Source organism: Equus caballus, chromosome 20 (genome assembly GCF_041296265.1).
Source record: "Equus caballus isolate H_3958 breed thoroughbred chromosome 20, TB-T2T, whole genome shotgun sequence".
Taxonomy (NCBI): Eukaryota; Metazoa; Chordata; class Mammalia; order Perissodactyla; family Equidae; genus Equus; species Equus caballus.
The window spans coordinates 29,576,665-29,599,455 of NC_091703.1; the positions used below are offsets into that span (position 1 = coordinate 29,576,665).

The 22,791-nt window shown below is 38.5% G+C and overlaps 1 non-coding gene across 1 annotated transcript; it reads right to left on the reverse strand.

Annotated features, from left to right (window-relative positions):
* Nucleotides 1–13,996: 13,996 nt before the first annotated feature.
* Nucleotides 13,997–14,070, reverse strand: TRNAT-CGU (transfer RNA threonine (anticodon CGU)). The gene has a single exon. It is a non-coding gene; the product is annotated as a tRNA-Thr (tRNA).
* Nucleotides 14,071–22,791: the final 8,721 nt, after the last annotated feature.

Sequence of the window (22,791 nt, forward strand, 5' to 3'; positions counted from 1 at the left end):
AAATTCATCCAGGCAAACAGCATTAGCTTTCAAGGCCTGGGAATAATCTTCTATAGTTTGAGGCTCTGCCCTCAGACTAGTGTTTCTTCCTTGGAGTCACCCTTTCATTTTTGTGAAGGGTAGTACATGCTTGCAACTGAGTAGTTTGATCAGGCTATTTCCTGCCTAGAGAATTTTGGGATTTCAACATCGTTCTTTCGTTTTGTCCCCTTTCTGTCCTTTTCAGTCCAAGCTGGTAGTGTGTCTACTGGTATAACACTCTCAAGACCCTTGTGGATCTCCTGTGTATGTCATGAAGATTCTGTGATGTACACAGAATGACAGCTATACAAGCATAGGGAAAGGGAAGGAAGCAGCTTTTTCCTGAAGACACTGGGCTTGCAGATGGCCCTTTTTCTTAAAAGGCTTCAGTTTATGTCAAATGCCTTCACCTCCTGAAAGGTGGTTTGCAATGGAAGTGATAAATTATCATTGAGATCTCATGTTTTGACTTTTTCTCAGAATCCATTTGGCATATATGATGAGTGGTAATATTGCCACCACCTCTCATTACGCTTTTATTTCTTTCTTGCCACCATCATTCCATACCATGCAAGCCTGGGAAAATCCCATATTTTAGGGAAATGTCTTCCCTTCATCTAACTGAATCCTGCCTCACTTCTGAGGAGATCTCTCCACTTCCTTTCAGTTATTCTTTTCTGAACTTTATGCTAAATTAGACACCTCTACTTGGAAGCCAACTGCCCTAACACTGTCTCTAATGACTGTGGCCCAGCCAGAAGGGGCTTGTTCCACTGGAGAAAAAGGAGAGCCAGACCTCTGATATCTCATGGCTTTGGCTGTCCAGAAACTTTCTGAGCATCACACCCTATGGTACCAGCTGAAACCTCTTAACACCTTCCAGCTCTCTCTGAACTTATCTAATTACAGAGTCAAAGACCTTCCAGGTAAGAAGTTGCCTGGAATTACTTGCTGCCTTATTACTTCTTCTGCACCATTTCCTAAGGAACCACATTATTGGTTTCCTTTTAACCTGAATAACAGGTTTTGAGCACGTTAAAAAAAATCCTAGGGGCCTGCCCAGGTGGCAGAGTGGTTCACAGGTTCAGATCTTGGGTGCAGACCTAGCACCCAAGCCACACTGTGGTGGCATCCCACATGAAATAGAGGAAGATTGGCAGCAGATATTAGCTCAGGGCCAATCTTCCTCACACACACACACACACACACACACACACACAAATCCTGGACTAATGGTTTTCATTTCGTATGTTAGGACATTTTGGGTTGCCAAAATGATCTGGGGGACATAACTGGGATTTGTATTGGGGATACTGGGATGTGAAAACATGTTTTTCATGGTTTTAGTATACAACAAATTGTCCACGAATGTAACTGCCTTATAAATTGAGTGAAGTTTGTCTTTTTGTTGTTGTTCAGAAACTCACCAAAACGTGTTCACTATTTCAGAAAACCAGGTCTCTAATGCCAACGCTAGTGTCTGGTATGACAGACCTGCTTCATTTGCAGCTCTTGCATTGTTCATGACTCCACAGAATCAGTCAGATTCCAACATCTTTCTGCCTATTGTATTTTCTAGTGTTTTCAAGCTCAGGCATTAACATATTGAAAAAAATGAAATTATTGTGAAATCTTTTCTTTTTATTTATTTTATGTCATAATATTGTGTTCTTGGGAAATTATTTAAGTAAGTTATATTATCTGTGCATTGTAGGTGATGCAGTAAAGTATTAGAAAATACAAAAATAGGTCATTGGATTGGTAGGATTGAGAACCACTGTTTCAGACAATAAATTTCTTGGGATAAGAGACTGAATTGTATATCACTAGAGCCTAGAATAGTGCCTAGGAAATAAACAAGGTCAAGTACTGAAAACATTTAGTTGGAAGAATGCTGTTTCAACCTTCTGTGAATAGATCAGCTATTAGTATGGTAGGCAACAGATCACTTTCCTACTTTTGAAGGTCCTGAGAGAGGCTCAGAGAGGGCAGTCCTCTTTCCCATGCTTTGGAGATATGTGGTGGCAGAGAAGTTGCATTCCTGAGAAGCAATGTGTTTTGTTTCCTTTGGTGGATGGAAAGGTGTAAACTTTTTTCTTTTTTTGCATTGTTTTGCATTGTTTGTCACTACAGCATATCCTAGACCATCTTAACTACTAGAGTTCTTTATAATGTGTGTGTTCAAAGGTATAAATGTCCCTCAGTGACATCTTATTTTTTATTAAGGGAAATTATGCATACGGTAAAGTGCACAATCATTAATGCACAGCTCAAAGACTTTAAAAAACTCAGTTTTATTTGTATATAGTTTACATACAATAAAATTTACTAATTTTAAATGCTTAATTTGATGAATTTTGGTAAATTTATACACCCTTAGAAGAACCACCACCACAAGATATAGAAAATTTCCAACAACTCAGAAGTTTCACTTCTATCTCTTTCCAGTCAATCCCTCCAACCCCCAGACATAGACACTGTTTTGCTTTCTATTACTATAGTTTTATCTTTTTTAGAATTTCATATAATTTCTTTTATTTAGCATAATACTTTTGAGATGCATCCATGTTGTGTGTATCAGTATTTCGCTCCTTTTCATTATTGAACAGTAGTCCTTTGAACAGATACATCATAACTTCTTTGTCCACTTATCAGTTGACAGGCATTTGGGCTATTTCAAGTTTCTGCTTATGTTTCAAAAACATTTGAGTATATAGCTTTGTGTTCCAGGTGTTTTTATTTCTCTTGGGTAAATATATAGGAGTGTAGCTGCTGAGTCCTGTCCCAGGGATACATATGTGAATGTTTTATTTTATTCAAAACTGCCACAGTGTTTCCCAAAATGCTTTTACCATTTTGCTTTCCCACCAAAAGTGTCTGAGAATTTAAGTTGTTCCACATGCTTGTCAACACAAAGTTTTGCCAGTTAAAAAAAATTAGCCTTTCTAGTGGGTCTGTATTGGTGTCTCATTGTGATTTTAGCTTGTATTTCTCTAATGACTATTGATGTTGAGCTTGCTTACTACACATATATCTTCTTTGGTGAAGTGTATATAAAAGTTTTCCCTTGATTTTTATTGGGTAGGCTATCTTATTATCGACTTGAGTTCATTATATATTCTGGATACAATTTCCTTATATATATTTTTTCCCCAAATATTCTTGTAGTTTGTGGCTTGCTTTGTCATTTTCTTAATGAAATCTTCAAAGAGTAGATGTTTTCAACTTTGTTGAAGTCTGATTTATTGATTTGTGTGTGTGTCTTCCTGCTTTTTGTGCCCCATCCAACACAACTTTCCCCAAAACAGTCATGATGTTTCTTTTTCTTGTTTTCTGCTGAAAGTTTTATAATTTTAGCTCTTGTATATGAGTCATGATCTACTAAGAGTTCTTTTAAATGAAGTGTGACGTTAAGCTGCCTTTTAATCATATGAACATCCTATTGTTCCAGCACAATTTGTTGAAAAGATTTTATTTTCCCCATTGTATTACCTTGGCCCTCTTTTAAAAATCAATTGATAACTGGATGGTTTACCCTTTCACTAATACTTTACTTTCTTAATTACTGTAGGTTTATTCTAAGCCTTGAAATCAGGTAGCCAAAATTGTTTTGGCTGCTCTAGATCCTTTGCTTTGCCATATAAATCTTAAACTCAGATTGTCAATTTCTATTTTAAGGAAGACTACTGGGATTTTACTTTGCTTGTGTTGAATCTTTAGACCAATTTGGAGGGAGTTGCTGTCTTTACAATGTTGAGTCTTCTGATTCGTGAAGATGGTATTTCCCTCATTTACTCAAGTCTTAATTAATTTCTCTCAGCTAACTTTTGCAGTTTTCAGTGTACACATCCTGCACATATTTTAAAATTTATCCTCAAGTATTTCATAGTTTTGATGCTCTTGTAAATGTCTTTAAAAATTTTTCAATTTTTCTTTGCTGTTGTAAGGAATTACGTTTTTAAAAAATTGACCTTGTAGTCTGTGCTCTTGATAAACTCACTTATTATTTCTACCAGTTTTTTATAGATATTTTGGGTTTTCCATGTAGCTGATCATCTGAAAATAGAGACAATTTTATTTTACTTCTTCCTTTAGACAATTTATGCCTTTCATTATTTTTTCTTGCTTTATTCGTACTGGCTAAGACTTCCAGAACAATGTTGAATAGAAATGATGAGAGTGAACATGCTTGCCGTATTCTTCATTTTATGGGGAAACATTCCATTTTCACCATAATATATAATGACAGTCGTACGTTTTCTTTCTATGTCCTTTATAAAATTAAGGATGTTCTCTTCTGTTCCTAATTTGCTGAAAGTTTTTATGTATTATGAGTAGATGTTGCATTTTGTGAAATGCAAGTGTGCTTTGAGATAGTTATATGGCTTTATTTTTAATTGTTAGTATGATTAACCAACATTAATTGGTTTTTGAATATTACACTAACCTTGAATTCCTGGAGTTTATTCCTGGAGTTTATCCCAAGAATATCCTGCTTGGTCATCTTGCACTATCATTTTATAAACGCTGGATTTGATTTGCTAGTATTATTAAGGATTTTTTTTTTTTTATGAGGAACATTGGTCTGTAGTTTCTTTCCTTGTAATGTCTTTGTCTGGTTTTGATATTAAGGGAATGCTGGCCTCATAAAGTGAGTTTAGATGTGTGCCCTCCTCTTTTACTTCTTGAAAGAATTTGTATAAAATTGGTATTACTTATTCTTTAAATAATTGGTAGAATTCACCCTGAAGCCATCTAGGCCCAACTTTCTTTTGGTGAGAAAATAATAAAGTATGAATTCAATTTCTTTCATAGATGTAGGGATATTTGAGTTATCTATTTTTTCTTGAAAAAGCTTTTGGTAATTTGTGTCTTTCAAGGAATTTTTCCATTTCATTTAAGTTTTCAAGGTTATTCATAACACCCCCCTATATCATTTCAATATTTGTAGAATCTCTAGTGAAATCCCTTTGCATCTCCTCTCTCTTTTTTTCATGAAGACTATGGCTAGAAATTTATTGATTTAGAGAGGGAGAGAAAGACAGAGACAGAGATGGAGAGAGACTTGAGGAAATTCAGGATTTCTAGGGCCCAGTTGTTTGCATCTTCCCAGTCAAGGCCCCGTGCATGTGATAACATGATAAGCAGCTTGACTCATGGAGCAAATTAAGTAAGTGATGATTATTTTTTAAAAGGCATCATTTAGGGATAGTTTGTTATGTAGTAATAGTCAAGCAAAATGCAAATTAAAACCAGAACAAGATATCACTAGACACTAGGATGGCTAAAATGAAAAAGAATGATAATTCCATGACTTCCTGAGGCTGTGGAACAATTGAAATGGTCATATGTTGCTGAGAGAAGTATAAGATGGTGCGACTTCTTTGGAAAATAGTTTTGTACTTTCTAATAAAGCCACACATATACTTCTCTTATGATGCAGCAGTCCCACTATGTACTTTGTCATAGCCAAGAGAAACTAGTGTATATATGCCCAAAAAGTTATGTACAAGATTTACAGCAGTTTTGTTAATAATAGCTCAAAATTTGCAACAGAATACAATTTTGATAAGTATCATTTTTATTATTTTTCAATTCAAAATACTTTCTAGTGATTTATTCTTTGACTCATAGATGTTTTTGAAGTACATGTCTCAATTTTGATAAAGAGATTTTCTAGTTATCTTTTTATAATTCTTTTTTTTTAAACATTGAGACTTGAGGTAACAACTGTTGCCAATCTTCTTCTTCTTTTTTTTTTTTATTCTTCTCCCTAAAGCCCCCCAGTACATAGTTGTAGATTCTAGTTGTGAGTACCTCTGGTTGTGCTATGTGGGACTCCACCTCAGCGTGGCCTGATGAGCAGTGCCACATCGGTGCCCAGGATCCGAACTGCTGAAGCGGAGCGTGTTCTTTTTTTTCCCCCAAAGATTGGCACCTGAGCTAACAACTGTTGCCAATGTTTTTTTTTTTTCTGCTTTATCTTCCCAAACCCCCCGTACATAGTTGTATATCTTAGTTGCAGGTCCTTCTAGTTGTGGGATGTGGGACGCCACCTCAAAGTGGCCTAACGAGTGGCACCATGTCCATGCCCAGGATCTGAACCCTGGGCCACTGCAGTGGAGCACGTGAACTTAACCACTCAGCCACGGTATTAATTCTTAATACCTACTTTCATTGAATTGTGGCATTGTGTTCAAAGAACATCTTCTATGTTGTTTCACTTCTTTGAAATGGATTGAGGCTTGTTTTATGACATTATATGTTCAATTTTTCTAAATTCTATATGTATGCTTTAAAATATTTTGTACTTTGCAATGTTGGATTTGGTATTTTCTATAGGTCCCTTATGTCAGATTTTAAATTACTAATTTTTTCTCTTTGTTATTGAATTTACTTTTTGCTTGCATTAATTATTGAAACATGACTAAATCTCTTAACCTGATTGTGGATTTATCTATTCTCTGTATAGTACTGAGAATTTTCACTTTATATATTTTGAGGTTATATAATTAGGCATATACAAACATAAAATTTTTACTTTCTTTCTGAATTGAAGCTTTTATCATTTTGAAGTGTCTCTCTCTATGTCTAGTAATGTTGCTGCACTAAATTCCATTTTATCTGATATTAATATAAGTATACCAGATTCATTTTGGTCAATGTTTTTAGGGTTTAACTTTGGCATCTATTTTCTTTAAATCTTTCTGTGTTCTTAAGTTTTAGATGAGTCTCTTGGAAACATCATTTTACTGAATTTTTATTAACTTAATTAGTGTCTTGTATAAGAAAATTTTTATGTTTTGGTTAATGTAATTGCTAATGGAATGGGACTTTTTGAGCCATCTGTTTTTTGTTTCCTATTGGCTTTCACTTAATTTTTAAAAGGATTCCTTTTTCCTTCCACCTGTTTTAAAGTACATTGTGGTTACCCTACAAATCAGAACAAGTGTACTTTACTTGTTAAACTTTAAATTTAGTATCTTTTTCTTTCCTCTGGATAGTAAAAGGACCCTAGTACATTTTAAATTCATTTGCATTTCTCCTGACCTATATAAAATTGACATGTATATTGTAAATGTATCTTCTTTTGGAAATCCTTTTAGATATTATCATGTTTGCTTCACATGGCAAAATCGTACATAATTATTCACATCTTTGTTAATTTTTTTTCATTTTTTAAAGGAGATACAGCCTTGTTGAGACACAAATCCTTGAGAATGCTCCGTGTGCACTTGAGAAGAATGTGTATTCTGCTGTTTTTGGATGGAATGTTCTATATATGTCTAAGTCCACCTGGTTTAGCTTTTCATTTAATTCCACTGTTTTCTTGTTGATTTTCTGTCTGGATGATCTATCCATTTATGTGAGTGGGGTGTTGAGGTCCCCTACTATTATTGTGTTATTTTTAATATCTTCTTTTAGGTTTGTTAATAGTTGCTTTATGAACTTTGGTGCTCCTGTGTTGGGTGCATCGATATTTATAAGTATGGTGTCTTCTTGATGGAATGTCCCTTTGATCATTATATACCGCCCCTCTTTGTCTATCTTTACCTGTCTTATCTTGAAGTCTACTTTGTCTGATATAAGTATTGTGACACCTGCTTTCTTTTGTTTGCCATTAGCTTGGAGTATCATCTTCCATCCCTCCACTCTGAGCCTGTGTTTGTCACTGGAACTGAGATGTGTTTCCTGGAGGCAGCAAATTGTTGGGTCTTGTTCTTTAATCCGTCTTGCCACTCTGTGTCTTTTTATTGGAGAATTCAATCATTTACGTTTAAGGTGATTAGTGATGTATGAGGGCTTAATGCTGTCATATCACTCGTTTGCCTGTTTTCCTGTATTTGTTTTGTTTCTCATCCTTGTGTTTTGGTCTACCCATTGAATTATGTAGCTTTTTATGATGCATTTCTTTGTTTTTTTCCTTATTTATTTTTTTGTGTCTCTGTTCTGATTTTTTGTTTAGTGTTATCCTGAAGTTTGTATTCAGAACCTTGTGTATAAGATAGTCCATTTCCTGATGCCCTCCTATTTCCTTAGTCTAAACCAATTCAGTCCGTTTCCTCCTCCCCTCCTAAGTTGTTTTTCTCATATCTTATTCCAACTTGTGTTGTGAGTTTGTGGTTAAAGTGACAAGATTGTCTTTGTTTTTGGTGTTTTCCTTCCCTTTGTCCTAACGCTACAGTTGAATATTTGCTATCCTATTCTGATTCTGTCTACCTATTTATCTCCTTACTCTGTGTTTTGTGACCCCTTTCTCTCTTTTTTCTTTTTTCAGGTATGAGGGCCTTCTTGAGGATTTCTTGTAGGTGGTGTCTTGTGGCTACAAAGTCCCTTAGCTTTTGTCTGTCTGGGAAAGATTTAATTTCTCCTTCACATCTGAAGGATATTTTTGCTGGATAGAGTATTCTTGGCTGAAGAGTCTTGTGTTTTAAAGTTTTAAGGGGCCAGCCCCGTGGCCAAGTGGTTAAGTTAGCATGCTCCACTGCAGGCAGCCCAGTGTTTCATCGGTTTGAATCCTGGGCGTGGACATGGCACTGCTCCTCAAGCCATGCTGAGGTGGCATCTCACACCCTACAACTAGAAGGACCCACAACTAAGAACATACAAATATGTACGGGTGGCTTTGGGGAGAAAAAGGAAAGAAATTAAATCTTTAAAAAAAAAAGTTTTAAATATGTCATTCCACTCTCTCCTAGCTTGTAAGGTTTCTGCAGAGAAATCTAGTGAAAGCCTGATAGGGGTTTCTTCGTAGGTTATTTACTTCTGCCTTGCTGCCCTGAGTAGTCTTTCTTTGTCATTCATTTTTGCCAGTCTTACTACTATATGCCTTGCAGTAGGTGTTTTTACATTGACAAGTCTAGGAGATCTGGAAGCTTCTTCCACACAAATTTCCCTCTCTTTCTCTAGATTTTGGAAGTTTTCTGCTATTATTTCTTTGAACACACTTTCTGCTCTGTTCTCCTTCTCTTCACCTTCTTGAATATCTATAACTCTTATGTTGCATTTCCTCATTGAGTCGGATATCTCTTGGAGACTTTCTTCATTTCTTTTTAGTCTTAGTTCTCTCTCCTCCTCTGTCTGGAGCATTTCAACATGTCTATCTTCGATTATGCTGATTTGCTCCTCTAGGATATCCACTCGAGCATTCAGGGAATCCATATTTTGTTTTATCTCTTCCATTGTGTCTTTCATCTCTAATATTTCTGATTGATTCTTCTTTATAGTTTCAATCTCTTTTGTGAAGTAGCTCCTGAACTGTTTGAATTGTTTCTCTACATTCTCTTTTACTTTGTTTAGTTTTTTGATGATAGCTATTTTGAATTCATTGTCATTTAGCTTACATATTTCTGTGTCCTCAGGACTGAGTTCTGGGTGCTTGTCATTTTTTCTCTGGTCTGGAGACTTAATGTAGTGTCTGATATTGGAAGGTCGGGTCTTTCTCATTCTGATATTATTCGGTTGCTGTTACAGGCTATCACCACTGGATGGGGGTCGAGAGCCATGTATTCTGAGCCCTCTTCCTTGAGCCGAGACCCCAGGAGCTGGGGCCACGCTGAGTGGGTGGGGAGGAGGCGTGCTGTCTCCTGGGGTCTTGGCTGGGTAGGTCACCCTTTACGAAAGCTTTTGCCCCATTAGGGGGCTTCCCTCTAGGCTGCAAGGGCCCTAGGGAGTCCTGGGTGATCCCACAGTTGCGTGACCCCTCCCCCATTCCTTTCCTCATGGATCCTCCCGTGGCAGCAATTGCAGTATTTAGGGAAGGGAGCAAAGTTTTCTCTTACCCAGTTCCAGCTCCTCTGCTGGGGGCTCCAGCCTCTCCGCCCTCCATCGTGTGACTGTGTGTCTCTCTGAGGTTTTTGTGTTGTTAGGATGTCTTCTGTTGGAGTATGGATGTCCCTTTTTGTTGTATGTTGGAGGGGAGAAAGTCCCGGGCAAGTTCTCTCCACCATGATGCTGACATCACTACCCCCTTTGCCTTTGTTTTTGAAAGATCCTTCTTCTAGTCAAAGAATTTCATATTGATTCTTTTTTTCTTTTAGTGCTTTAAAGATATTGCTGTACTGTGTTCTGGATTGCATTGTTTCTGATGAGATGTTTTCCATCATTGTCTTGGAGTAGTTTTCTTCCTATTTCTCTTGCTTAGGATTCATTGAGCTTTTTGGATTTGAAAGTTTATAAGTTTCAGCAAAATGAAAATTCCAGCCATTCAGTATTTTATCTATCTCTCTTTCTTCTATCCTTTTGACACTCAAATTTCATAGGCTGCAGAATGATATGCCACTTAGTCTTCTTTTCTTTCTGTGTTTCATTTTGGTTAGTTTCCATTGTTGTGTCTTCTAGTTCACAAGCCTTTATTTTGCAAAGTATAAATTGCTCTCAATCCCATTCTGTGAATTTTTCATCTCTGACTCTGTATTTTAATCTCCAGAGAGTGAGTGTCTATCTCTCTCTTTTATTTCTACCCTTTTACTGCCAAAGTAACAAATCTAATATGTTAGGAGCTTTGATAATAATTCCTTTCCTATTTATCCCAATCTCCCCTTCATCTCTCAGCAATTTTGGCAGGCTCACTTCTGATGTATGGGCTTCCTCCATTTGGTTAAATCATTTCATTTGAAGGAATAGCATTGTTTCTATGTCATATCTATAGAACTAATAATTTATGACTGTGCAATGTAGGCCATATTTTTCTAAAACTGTTATCTCTTCTAGTATATTATAACTTGAGGGCTCATATTCTCTCATGACATATATGCACTTTATTAAATGCTCTACAGGGCCTTGAACTTTATAAAGTTTCAATAATGAGGAGGAATCCTGAATAACGACTTGCAAATAGAACTATTTTTCTTTTTCTTTCTTTTTTTTCTGGAGGATGATTAGCCCTGAGCTAACATCTGCTGCCAATCCTCTTCTTTTTGCTGAGGAAGACTGGCCCTGAGCTAACATTCATGCCCATCTTCCTCTACTTTACATGTGGGACGCCTACCACAGCATGGCTTGCCAAGTGGTGCCGTGTCCACACCCGGGATCCAAACTTGCAGACCCTGAGGCTGCCAAAGCAGAACGTGCAAACTTAACTGCTGCACCACTGGGCTGGCCCCTGGAATTATTTTTCTGATTCAAAGGAAAAAAAAGACACTGAAAGTAAACAGAATTATAAGAGTTCAACAATAAAGATCAGTCAGCCACCAGTTTTCTTGATATCCTTCACTTGCCCCACTTTGGATTTTCAAAAGTTTTCATTATCAGTATCTGATGCACAATGTGAATACCCTCCTCACGTCTAAAGCTCTTGGGTTGAACTTTTCCATGGGAAAATTTTGTTCAATTGAGTGAATATGGAGGACCAGTAAAAAGACTTCCAAGCAAGTTTCTTAAGTCCCTAAATCATACCCTGAGCCAGGGATTCAGGAGTATGTGACTTATTGCGGGAGTGGTCCTCACAATGGGGAAGGGAAAGTAACAAAGCAAAGATGTATTCTTGGGTAAGGTCTAGCCTTGACTGACCCATGGGACAGTAGGCCCTGGAGCATAAATCACAGAGCAGGGTGGGCAATGAGTTAAGGGGTTCGGAATTTTGTATCCTTCCCTCCCATCAGTTAGTTATTGGCTATAGCTGGGGATGGGGTGGTGGTATAATCTATTAGAGGTCTCAAAACAGTCTAGGGAAATTCACCGGGAAGGTCACAGGGATAAGTCATTGGGAGGATGGATGTAGGGGCCTGTTAAAACAAATGAGAAGAGGAAAAAAATTGAGGAGGGGTACCCAGATCATGTACTAGAGTAAAACAACTATGTAAGTGGAAGATATTCAGGTTTGTAATTTTAAGCTGAAGTGTAAATATCCCGTATGTCATGTATTAATTTAGGAAAAATAATAGATTTTATTATTTGCTAGTATAAATTACTAATTTTGTTTTAATGCTTTGTGTTAGTTTCCTAGGGCTGCCATAACAAATTACCACAAACTGGGTGCCTTAAAACAACAGAAATATACTCTTTAACAGTTCTGGACACAGAAATCTGAAATCAAGTTGTGGGCAGGGTCATACTCCTTTTAAAGGTTCTAGGAAGGAATCCTTCCTTGCCTCTTTCAGCTTCTAGTGGTTGCTGGCAATCCTTGGTGTTCTTAGCTTGTGGCCAATAACTGCAACCTCTGCCTCTGTCTTCACATGGCCTTCTTCCCTGTGTGTCTGTGTCTCTGTCTCCAAGTCTCTCTCTCCTTCGTCTTCTAAAGACACCATTCACTGAATTATGGCCCATCTTAATCTGGCATGATCTTATTATAACTTGATTACATCTGCAAAGGCGCTATTTCCAAACAAGGTCACATTTACAGGTACTAAGGGGTAGGACTTCAGCATATATTTTCAGGGGACAGAATTCAACCCCAAACATGCTTGGAACTCTTATCTGTAAGTTTAGAATAATACCTCAGAATATTGTTGCAAGAGTTTTACATTTGACCCCAAGCAATTATTCAATAAATACAAACAATGATTAGCACAACAATATAGTGTACTTTATTGATTGCTTATTTATGTGCCAGATATCCTTTAAAAATATTTTATGTGAAATTGCTCATTAAGTCCTCCCATTGACTCTATTAGGGAGGTCTCTCACTATTTCCTTTTCACATATGAGGAAAGTGATGCCCATTGAGGTAAAGTAAGTTGCCAAAGGTCCCTCAGCTAGTGGAGTAGCTGAAGTTTGAATACAGGCAGTGTAACCTAGTTCAAGAGTCCTAATTAAAATGAACAGAGGTGAGGTCCAGGCATAGTTGGGGGACAATTTTCTGATTATTTAATCCTGCCATTCATGGTACTTAGATTAATGTAGTAGCCACTTTGTGACTATTTCTCATTAAAAAGTGAAAAAAATAATTTTGAAACATTTGCCAGTGATTTTATCCAAGAGACAGGCTGATGCTCTCTGATTACTCTGCCCCACCCTATACACTCCCCATACTCTTTCCTTGCTCTATTTTTCTCTGTAGACTTCATCAGTATCTCATACGCTTGCTTATTTTGCATATTCATTTCTTTATTTTCTGTGTCACCTCCACCAGAATGTAAGATCCATGAGAGTAGTCATTTTTGTTAGCTTTGATCACTGTTATATTTCCTGCCCTTAGAAATATGCCTGAGGTGGTTACCAGAGGCATGGATAGGGGGTGGGTGAAATGGGTGAAAGTGGTCAAAGGCACAAGAAATATGCCTGGCACATAAAAGACCAGCAGTTAATATTGCTGGATTAATGGATGAATGAATGAGAGACAAAAAGACATAGAATAAATAAATATCTAGGGCTGAAACTAAATTGCTTTAGATATCTGGCAGAATTCTCCTAACTGCTTTTTTCTCACGGCAACTTTGTCCTGGCTCTGGGAGTGCTCATGTCAAGAACATTCTAGTTCCTGGTTGATCATCATTCCTTAAGCTTTCCAGTTTTTTCCTTAACAGGATTAAATGGGAATGTAATTGTTCTTCCTCACCGCCCCTTCAAAATGGCAAGCATTCGCCTGCAAACATCTTAATTTTCCTTTGTAGGTATTAGTGGATTCATAGTTCATTAATTTACCTAATTTTGTGAAATCAATTACAGAGTTGGAGACTGTTAGAATCTATAGAGATTATACATATCTACCTGTCAGGATGCTTTAAACTGTAACACATTGTAGGTGCTCAAAAACATTTTGCTACAGTTTAAGGCAAAATTTATGTGAAACGTGATTGAGGTAAGGTCACATGCACTATTCTCTGGTGGTGGTTTGCATTTGAATCGCCGTTTCCTTAAGAATCTACTTCTTTTCAAAAGAATCTGAGCAGGTTGCAATCAAGCAATTTGCAATGTATCCGGTTGGGCTCCACCGCTGTAAGTTTCCTGAGACTTTCCGGGGATCAGTAAGAAGACACGGTTAACTCGCTAACAAAATGGTCTTCAGAAAGGGTTGATTTCCTGGGAAAACACAAGGCCCTACTGGGAGTCGAACCCAGGATCTCCTGTTTACGAGACAGGCGCTTTAACCAACTAAGCCATAGAGCCACCTGAAACCACGGGATTGAACTGAGTCTATCTCATTTTACTTCGACTGGGTGAAAAAATGAGTTTATACTACACAGTGTTATCTGTTATCTTTAGAAAACATGCCGACTCCAGGGAGATGCTTCACTTACTCAGGATGCGCTGGAGACAGAAAAAGACAAAAGAAAAAGTATCAGGCAGGTGCAGCGTTAGGCAAAGGACTTTTCTTTTATCCCAAGGAAAAGCGTTGCAGAAACTTGAGGCAATGCAACATGTGGTGAAGCGTATTCAAAGGAAAAATATATACACCATTTGTTTAAAACAAAAAAAAATTTCAAGAATTTGCATAAAATAACTGGCCATATGTAACAAAGCTTGAGATACCTGAAGGTGCCAGACTTGTGAGAGGAGGAGCAAGCATCTCTCGGTGGAGCCGAGGAGTCTGCGCTTTAAGGCAATCTTCCTTCAGCTACAGGTGTCAGCCGGTCTAGTTTCTCTTCAAATCCCAAAATGTCATTTTCAGGAGCACGGTAAAGATCTGTTGTAATAACTTTCCAAGGGGAGCATCTCCGGAGCGGTGCGCAGGTGGGTGTGGGGCTGGGAGGCAGGAGCATCCGCAGCTGCGGCCTCCGGAAATTTGGCGAACATTTGAAAAATCCACCCGAGAAAAAGAACCATTTGTTTGCTCTAGTTTCTCCCCACCTTTTGTCCTCTTCTGTTCCCCTAGGGCTAGGTTTTTATACTCAGCCTGTTTAATTAGCTCGCAGAAGAGGTTATGCTTTCTCCCCTCCAAGCCTGTCCGTGCACACCACGGTGACCAGCCCTCTTCTCCCAGGTGGTTGCAACCCCCCGGGGACGTGCAGAGAGCCGGACCCGCGGGCGGTCAACCTGATCGCGGCTGCGCGCCCCCAGAAGGCCCCGCGTAGGGTCTGGGAAGGGCGGTGGGGGTCGGGTGAGTCCGCCGGCCCCAGGGCCCCTAGGACAGGCGGGGACTGAGACGACTGAGGGGATGACGGGGCAGGGAGGCTGGCACAGGGGAGAGGAGACCCGAGGCCCTGCCTAGACCGCGGTGGTGGTGTTGGAGCCGGCAGGACACATCCTTTTAGGGCCCGGGAGGATGCGAAAACTCGCATCAAATGCAAACGGATCCCCGCCCTGGACTTTGGGAATTAAGACCATGAACACATTCAGCAAAAAAGTATGTCTGTCGGCGCATATGTTTCTTTCCGTACCTTTCACAACAGGGACCTTATTAAAAGCCCGGGCCTCGAATTCCAAGTGGGTAGGGATGGGGAGGCTGGGAATGGGGAGGGGAGCTCGTCTGTCTTCTGGTCGCCGACAGGAAATGAAACTTCCCTCCGCCGAGCCCCAAGCGCCATGGGCCAAACTGAGACTCTTTATCTCGCGTCGTCACAGTTCCAGAGCCAGGTCGGCCATGGTGATTTTCAAGCGTTTATTTCAGTGATTGATTCTTCTAGAATCTAATGGCTTTTATTCTCTGGCCATCTCCTCCTTTACACACGGGTATCATAAGAGACGGCACAGGAGCGAAACTCGGGGCTCTCGGGTCTGTGTTGGATGGACAGAGAGGCAACGACCTGAAACCGAATTCTGATCTTTATCGGTCGCTGGGAGGACTCATTGCAAGGTAGGGAATCAGGGAAGATGCAGAACCTGAAGTTTTGTAGGGAATCGGGCGGACGGTCTAAGCATACGGTTTTAACTATAATTTGGCCTGGTTGAAGGACGTGAAGCTCCAAACGAGTGCGTGTTGAAAGGGAGTAGAGTAGATAGTCCATACTGAATTTAACTTCCTTATGCGCCGTTTGAACCTTAGAAATAGCTCTAAAAGAATTTGGTTTTTTTTTGTAGCGGTCATGTGCCTAAGCAGCAAAGTGTTGGATGAGGGCTCTAGTGTCTTGGGGTGCGGAGAGTAGAACCCCACCCCTGCCCATCATTTTTCTTCGGGCTCTTCCGTAAAGGCCCGCGGAGAGGTCCAGGGAGAGAGCCCCTCCAGTCTCCAGCTACAGTACTTTGCCTTCTTGGGAGCTGCTGGTTTGGTAGAGACGCGTATAGGGAAGAACTTTGTCTTTATCATAATAAATTAAGGATAATTAAGATTCAGTTAAAGGAAAAACCAAGCTTTTCCTGTATTTACCCTTTATTTTTCATATCTTCGGTCAAGACTTGGAATCTAAAAAGAGAGAATTTTATTTTTTGAAGAAGATTGTATGTCATTTAGGTAACATTTTGACAGCTCCCAAATCTGAAAAAGTGTCAAAGCAGATCCTACTTGCCCCTTTACTCTCTCTCCCCAGCTCTGCGGCCCCGTCTCTCCTCCAAGGTTCTGCCTTACAGGCAAACATATTCATTTTTGCGCTTCCTTCCAAGGACATTTTTTGCACATACAAGTGCACGCATATATATCATTAGTCCTACTTTTTACTCTAATGATAGTGTATCAAACACACTCGTACACACCTTAATCACTTCAAATATCCTGGAGTGATTCCCATAGAAAAACATAAAGAGCCACTTTACTCTGGCAGCTACTATTCCGTTGAATTTGTCCACTCAGTTATTTTTGCCCAACCAATGCTGCTGTGAACAACTTTGTATATTGAACATTGCACATGTTTGTGGAAAGTTTCCAGAAGTGGAATGGATAAGTCCAAGCTAGGTTCTATGGTAATGTTGATGGACCTTCCCTAGAAGGCTTCCCAAGATATTAATGCCAATTTTCACCCCTACTGGGAAAACTTGGAGCGCTGGTTTCACCGTGCCATGACCAGCATAGTTTATTAAATAGTAACATTAACGTGTATATAGTGCTCACTAGATGCTTAGTATTTCCTATCTTTACATTTATTAAGACGTTTAAGCTTCATAACAATCCTATGAGGCTATTACCGTATTTACCAATACTTAATGGATAAGAAAATAGGCTTTTCAGTTTAAATAGCCTGCCTCAGGAGAACAGAGAGAACAATCACGATTAGAATCTGTGTCTGTAACCAAGGAATTTCTTTTTTTTTGGCCAATTTGATAGATGAAAAGTAGTATCTCAGTATAGTTTTATTTTGTCTCCCCCTCTAATATTGTGAGACTAAAATCTTTTCAAAAATTTTAAAGCCGCTTGCTTTTCCTTTTTATGAAATGGCTATTATAATCTTTGTCCATTTTTCTGGTTGATGATTGGATTTTTCCTTTGATATGTGTTATCTCTATGTCAGAGAACTTTGTGTGTGTGTGTAATGAACTGTGAATATTATTTTTTGGTCACTTACTCATTTGTCTTTTCACTTTACCTGCAAGTGTTTTTTAATCCAAGCAAACTGTTATTTTGAAGTTCATAAGCTGAGAAAAAATAGACATTACTCATCCAATAGGGATCTGAAGTGTGTATGATTATGGAGGTGGGGAAAGAGGTTCTCTCCTCTCTATTTAGCCACAGTAGCCATGAGACTGCTGTCCGGCATTTGTTTAATAACGAGTTTTGCATTAAAAAAAAAAAAAATCCTAGTATTCCTGGAGTAAATTTTCTTTGGTCCTGTTGAATTAATTATTCTTGCTGGATTCTACTTAATATTTTATTTGAGATGTTGATCTTTAGATATTGAATTGAATTGTTCTCATTTGTTTTCTTTGGGGTACTATTTACATCAGGTTTTGGTGGCCTTAATGAGTGGATTGGGCAGTTTTCCATTTCTTATGCCTTGGAACTGTTCAACCCACAAGAATCATCTGATCCTTGGCACTGGGGCGGAACTTGCCTAAGGGAATGAGTAATTTTCATGGTGGTTAGAAATGGGAAGACCTCTGACACCCTCTTCATTTACTTCTGTGGTCATTATTCTACAAGAATGTATAACTTGGGCATGTCCTAAAGTGTCTCTGATTCTCTATTTCTTCCCTTGTTGGGAGATAGTGACACCAAAGGATTCAATGATTGACTGCCTCTATTGCCCTAGTACAATGCCTGGCACGTGCAAGCCTTCAGTCAATGTTATTCATTATTATTATCACATCAATAGTGGTAATTTATATTGTGCTAAATTCTATGTCATTCATTACAGTTAGATTCTCAGATACAGAGGTATAAAGCTGTAAATAATATTTCGTTTTTACTTAACATGTCCCTATTCATAAATCTCCTTTCTTATAACTAATTTTGAATTCTGATTTCATATTTTCCCTTGATTAGTCTTTCCATTGGTTTGTAGTTTGGTTTCATCTATCAAGAATGCTTTCTTAGCTCTCACAGCATGTCAGCAGCTTTTCTCTATTAAAATCCTCTCTTCTACTTTCATTTGGTTGGTTTTATTGGTCTTTTATTTGCTTTGTAAGTGGAATACTCACCAGTAATCAAATTATTTTAATATTTCCTATTTTCTAAAGAAAAAATGCATTTAAAGTTATAAATTTTCCCCTCTGATCTGCTTTTGTTGCATCCTGCTGGTAATGAGGTTTTCTTGTTATCATTTTTTCCTACAGAGCCTGTAATATCAGTTTTGATTTTCTTTTTCAGCCAAGATATTTCTAAAGAGCATTTCATTTTTTAAGTATAAAACTTTATGTTTTTCTGATTATATTTTGATTATGATTTTGTGCCTTATTTTCTAGTGCATTATTAATTTTCTAAATTAAAAAATATTTTGACATTTTCTTACTGGACAAATATATAGTCAATTCATGAAATCCCATGGGCAGTTTAAAAATGGTGTATTTTTCATTTTTAGGAAATAATTTGTAATTATCAGGTAAATTTTGTTGATAATTCTTTAAGTTTCTTATAATGTTACTTATTTCTTGGTCCATTGATATTTCTTAGACTGAGAGAAGAGAATTAAAGCCGATTGCTGAATTGTGTCTGTCTTTCTACTTATGTCTCTGGATGAGTTTCTGCTGAATGAAAGTTGCTGCTTTGGTTTATTGATCATGACCATTAAAACACAAAAATCCTTATATCTCCACTTAAATTGTAAATTTTAGCATTTTGAAGTCCCTTCTTTGTTTCATTTAATAGTTTTGTCCAAAATTCCATCTCAAATAATATTGTCCATGAGTGCTTTCTTTTTGTATGAGTTTGCCTAATATCCTTGTCTGTCATTGATTTTCAATCTTGCTGATTATTTCTGAGCCCTGTGGGTGAGTGGCAAGCTGGAGGAACCTTATGTGACAGGGGGTATTCAGGAAACAAAGAGCTCAGAAGACACTGGCTGTTGGTGTTCACAACATTTTGAAAGCCAATGACTGTAGTTAAGTGATACCCAATCTTCCACTGGTTTGTCTGCCCACAGCAAAAATTGCAATTGAGATATTGAGTAGAACAAATATGTGGCTTTGTAGAGAAATTCTTGGGGGAATGAAATCTCTAATGCTAGCCAAGGACTTCCCAGAGACTTGAATAAAATGTTTCTAACCTGAAAATCTAGGGCAAGTGAGAGAATCATACTTTTAATGCGTTTTTTTCCTGCTTTTTCTCCCCAAATCCCTCCAGTACATAGTTGTATATTTCAGTTGTGGATCCTTCTGGTTGTGCTATGTGCGATGCTGCCTCAGCATGGCCTGATGAATGGTGCCATGTCCACACCCAGGATCCAAACCAACAAAACCCTGGGCCACCGAAGCAGAGCGTGCTAACTTAACACCTTGGTCATGGGCCAGCCCCGGCACTTTTAATGTTGATGTTTTCTAGGTTCCATCTTTGGTAGTCCTACTTTTCTCTGAGAATATTCAGAAAAATATTCCATACACTCACATCTTTGAACACCAAAATGGGCTGATGACTTCCAACTACCTTTTACATAGACCTCTTTAGAATTGCATATGATTATAGCCAACTGCCTATCAGACATTTCCACCTTATTGTCTCACAGACACCTGAACTCAAGTCCCTCCTCTTATTACTTTTCTCCCTGTTAGCACCACAATCTATTCTGTTAAGCTAAAAACTGAGTAATTACTCTAGATGACTCTCTTTCATTCATTTCTTCATCAAGTGAATATAGTGTTGCTGCTGTTTAGGCTCAAATAGGGATCATTCCCCAACCAGTCATGGCAATCAGTGTGACATTCTAAGCTGAACCTACTGCTCTGAAAGCATAATCTGATGGAACTGAGGGCTTTGCTGTTAATCCAGTTAACCCCGTAGTGAGTCAGCTGCTCCAGAGATACAGTTCTAGTTTTAATCTGGTATTTGCCTTGTCTTAGAGAAGGTTTTATTCTAAGTAGATACCAATGTGATTTTTTAACTGGACAAAAACATTCTGGATCAAGTTTGACATAAAGGGATAGTTGAATTTGCCCAAAAACTTATGGAAAACAATCCTAAATATTGGCAAATATTGTCCCAAGTTTGTTCTTTGTTGCATGAAGGGAATTGTGGACATTGGCTGACCTGACTGGCTGGGACTACCGAGGGCAGAGTTGAGCCACAGCCCCCATGACACCCCAAAGTTCTGACAGGTTTTTCATCCTCACAGTAATGCTGTCTTTTTCCCCCTGACTGATATTACCTCTTAAAATGTAGGATGGTTTTGAGCTTTGATTCTTGACGAATGATCCAATTATGGAGGATCTGGCAAATTCCTTTTTTTCCTTGACTTTGTACTCCATGTGTATCATGCCAGGCACACCTCAATGACCCATTCTGTCTTAAATTGAGAGAAGCCAAATTGAAATAAAAAGTTTAAAGTTAGTTCACATTTTGGGCTAAGGGTTTTAGATAGGGTCTGTAAAAATGTACTGGCCTAAAGTGGCTGATTTCAGAAGAACTTGATAGCAGATGTAGAAAGTGTGGTTTTCTACATAATTTTGCAAGTTAGGAATATATGTTGAAGCCAGAAAGTACCCTTGGAACCCTGAGAACATGGTGATTGATTACAATTTGTTTTCTTTAACTTTATTTTGGCTTTTAAAATAGATGATTGAAGACGTAAATGATTTTTTTCTCCTTTGGCGGGAAGTCACAGTTTGAGGATTCAGCTTTCCCTAATGAGGGAAGAGAAAAACTGTCCTGGGGAATGCCATTTTGTTTTGATGACCAGCATCTTTCCACTGCTTTGTAAGTAACACACCTGTTTGTTGCATCGTATGATCCTTTAATTCTATCTTTAATGTATCTTCCAAGTTACTAATGTACTTAGTGTCTATTTTTAACACAAATTATGAATTCTGCCTCTGTCTCACGAGCTACTTGCTTATTATCTATACCTAACACAGCCTGTGAATTTTGCCTTTATCTCATAAGCTACCAGCTTACTTGCTATCTCTATGGGCTTTATTCAATCAATTTGCTTTCCTATTTTCTATCACAGAATATTGTCAAATAATACATCAAACTCATATTTTATGAAGCCATCAAACTCATAGTTTGTATTTTTGGAACAGGAGCCCCAGGCTGTCAGTGTTCTGTATAGGAAGGACTCTGAGGCCCTATAGATGAAAATGGAGCTCCCTTTGCCAGGCTCAGGGCCTCTTCAAAAGGAATTTAATCAGATAATAATTTCCTTTCCTACCTATTTGTCTTCTGGAGGCAAGCAACATAAACAAAGGAAATTGGAAAAAGACAGAAAAGATCTAAAAAAGGGGAAGTTCCTGCAGTTATCTTTTCTTTAGTTCCACTGAAGTTATGATCAGAAAATGGGGGAGTGCTACATATGCTTTAGGTGGCGCTCTGAGGTTATCAAATGGTTCCTACAGTGATGAGCCTGCTGTATTTTAGGGGCCAAAGGAAGTCTGAAAGAGTTAAAACTATTTTGCTCTTCTTTTTATAATGAAGCAAGAAAGGGTAGATAGTCCTCCATTCCCTAGAGCAGTGGTCTTCCAACTTTAGCAAGTACTAGGATCACCTGGAAGTCTTTTTAAATCACAGATTGCTGGACCCACCCCCTAGAGTTTCTGATTCAGTAAGTCTGGGAAAGATATAAAAAGTACATTTCTAACAAGTTCTGAAGTGATGCTGTTGCTGCTGATCAGGAGACCACACTTTGGGAATCAACTCCCTAGAGACAGAAGGCGGGAAAGGGAAAATGATGACTTCTACAGGGGATTCCTCTGAATAACGAGATGTTTATGGAGGGTAATAGATGATCTCCATGGCCTTCCTCAAATTTGCTTTACTAGGATGGGACACCCACTGCCACCTGCTCTGAATGTTGGCTGCCAATCGCTCACAGCTGCCCATTCTTCAGAGCATTACCCTCAGCTGCCATCTTCTCCCGAGAATTTCTTCAGCCAAAAGGAACCATCTCACATGAGAGGTTATGCCTCCGAGGCTGGGAGGTAAGCCCATAGCCAATGATTGACTGACCTGAGTTATAAAAGACCATCCTTGCTTCAAGATGGAAACAGTTACAGTGTGATTTATTCTGAAGCTAAACTCCAGCAGAAATCACATCCTTACTTCTCTTTCCCCTGCCCTATCTTGCTTTACTGATTCCCTTTCTTCTGAGATGACTCTCTCAGTAAATTACGTGTACCTGAATCCTAGTCTCAGCTTCTATTTATAGGAAACAGAAGCCAAGTCAAGGAGTGTTCGTGAGACTACAGGAGCAAGATTTGACATGCTCTGGGATGAACTTTGTTTACTCTTTTTCAGATTTTGGGGAATCTAGCTTTCAGAACTAACATGGGCGCTCTCAAAGTCCAAGAACCACCAGTGTCCACACAGTCCACAGGGAAGATATTGTATCTATGCTGTAACTGCGATGGGGGAGACTATGTTGGGGACTTACTTCC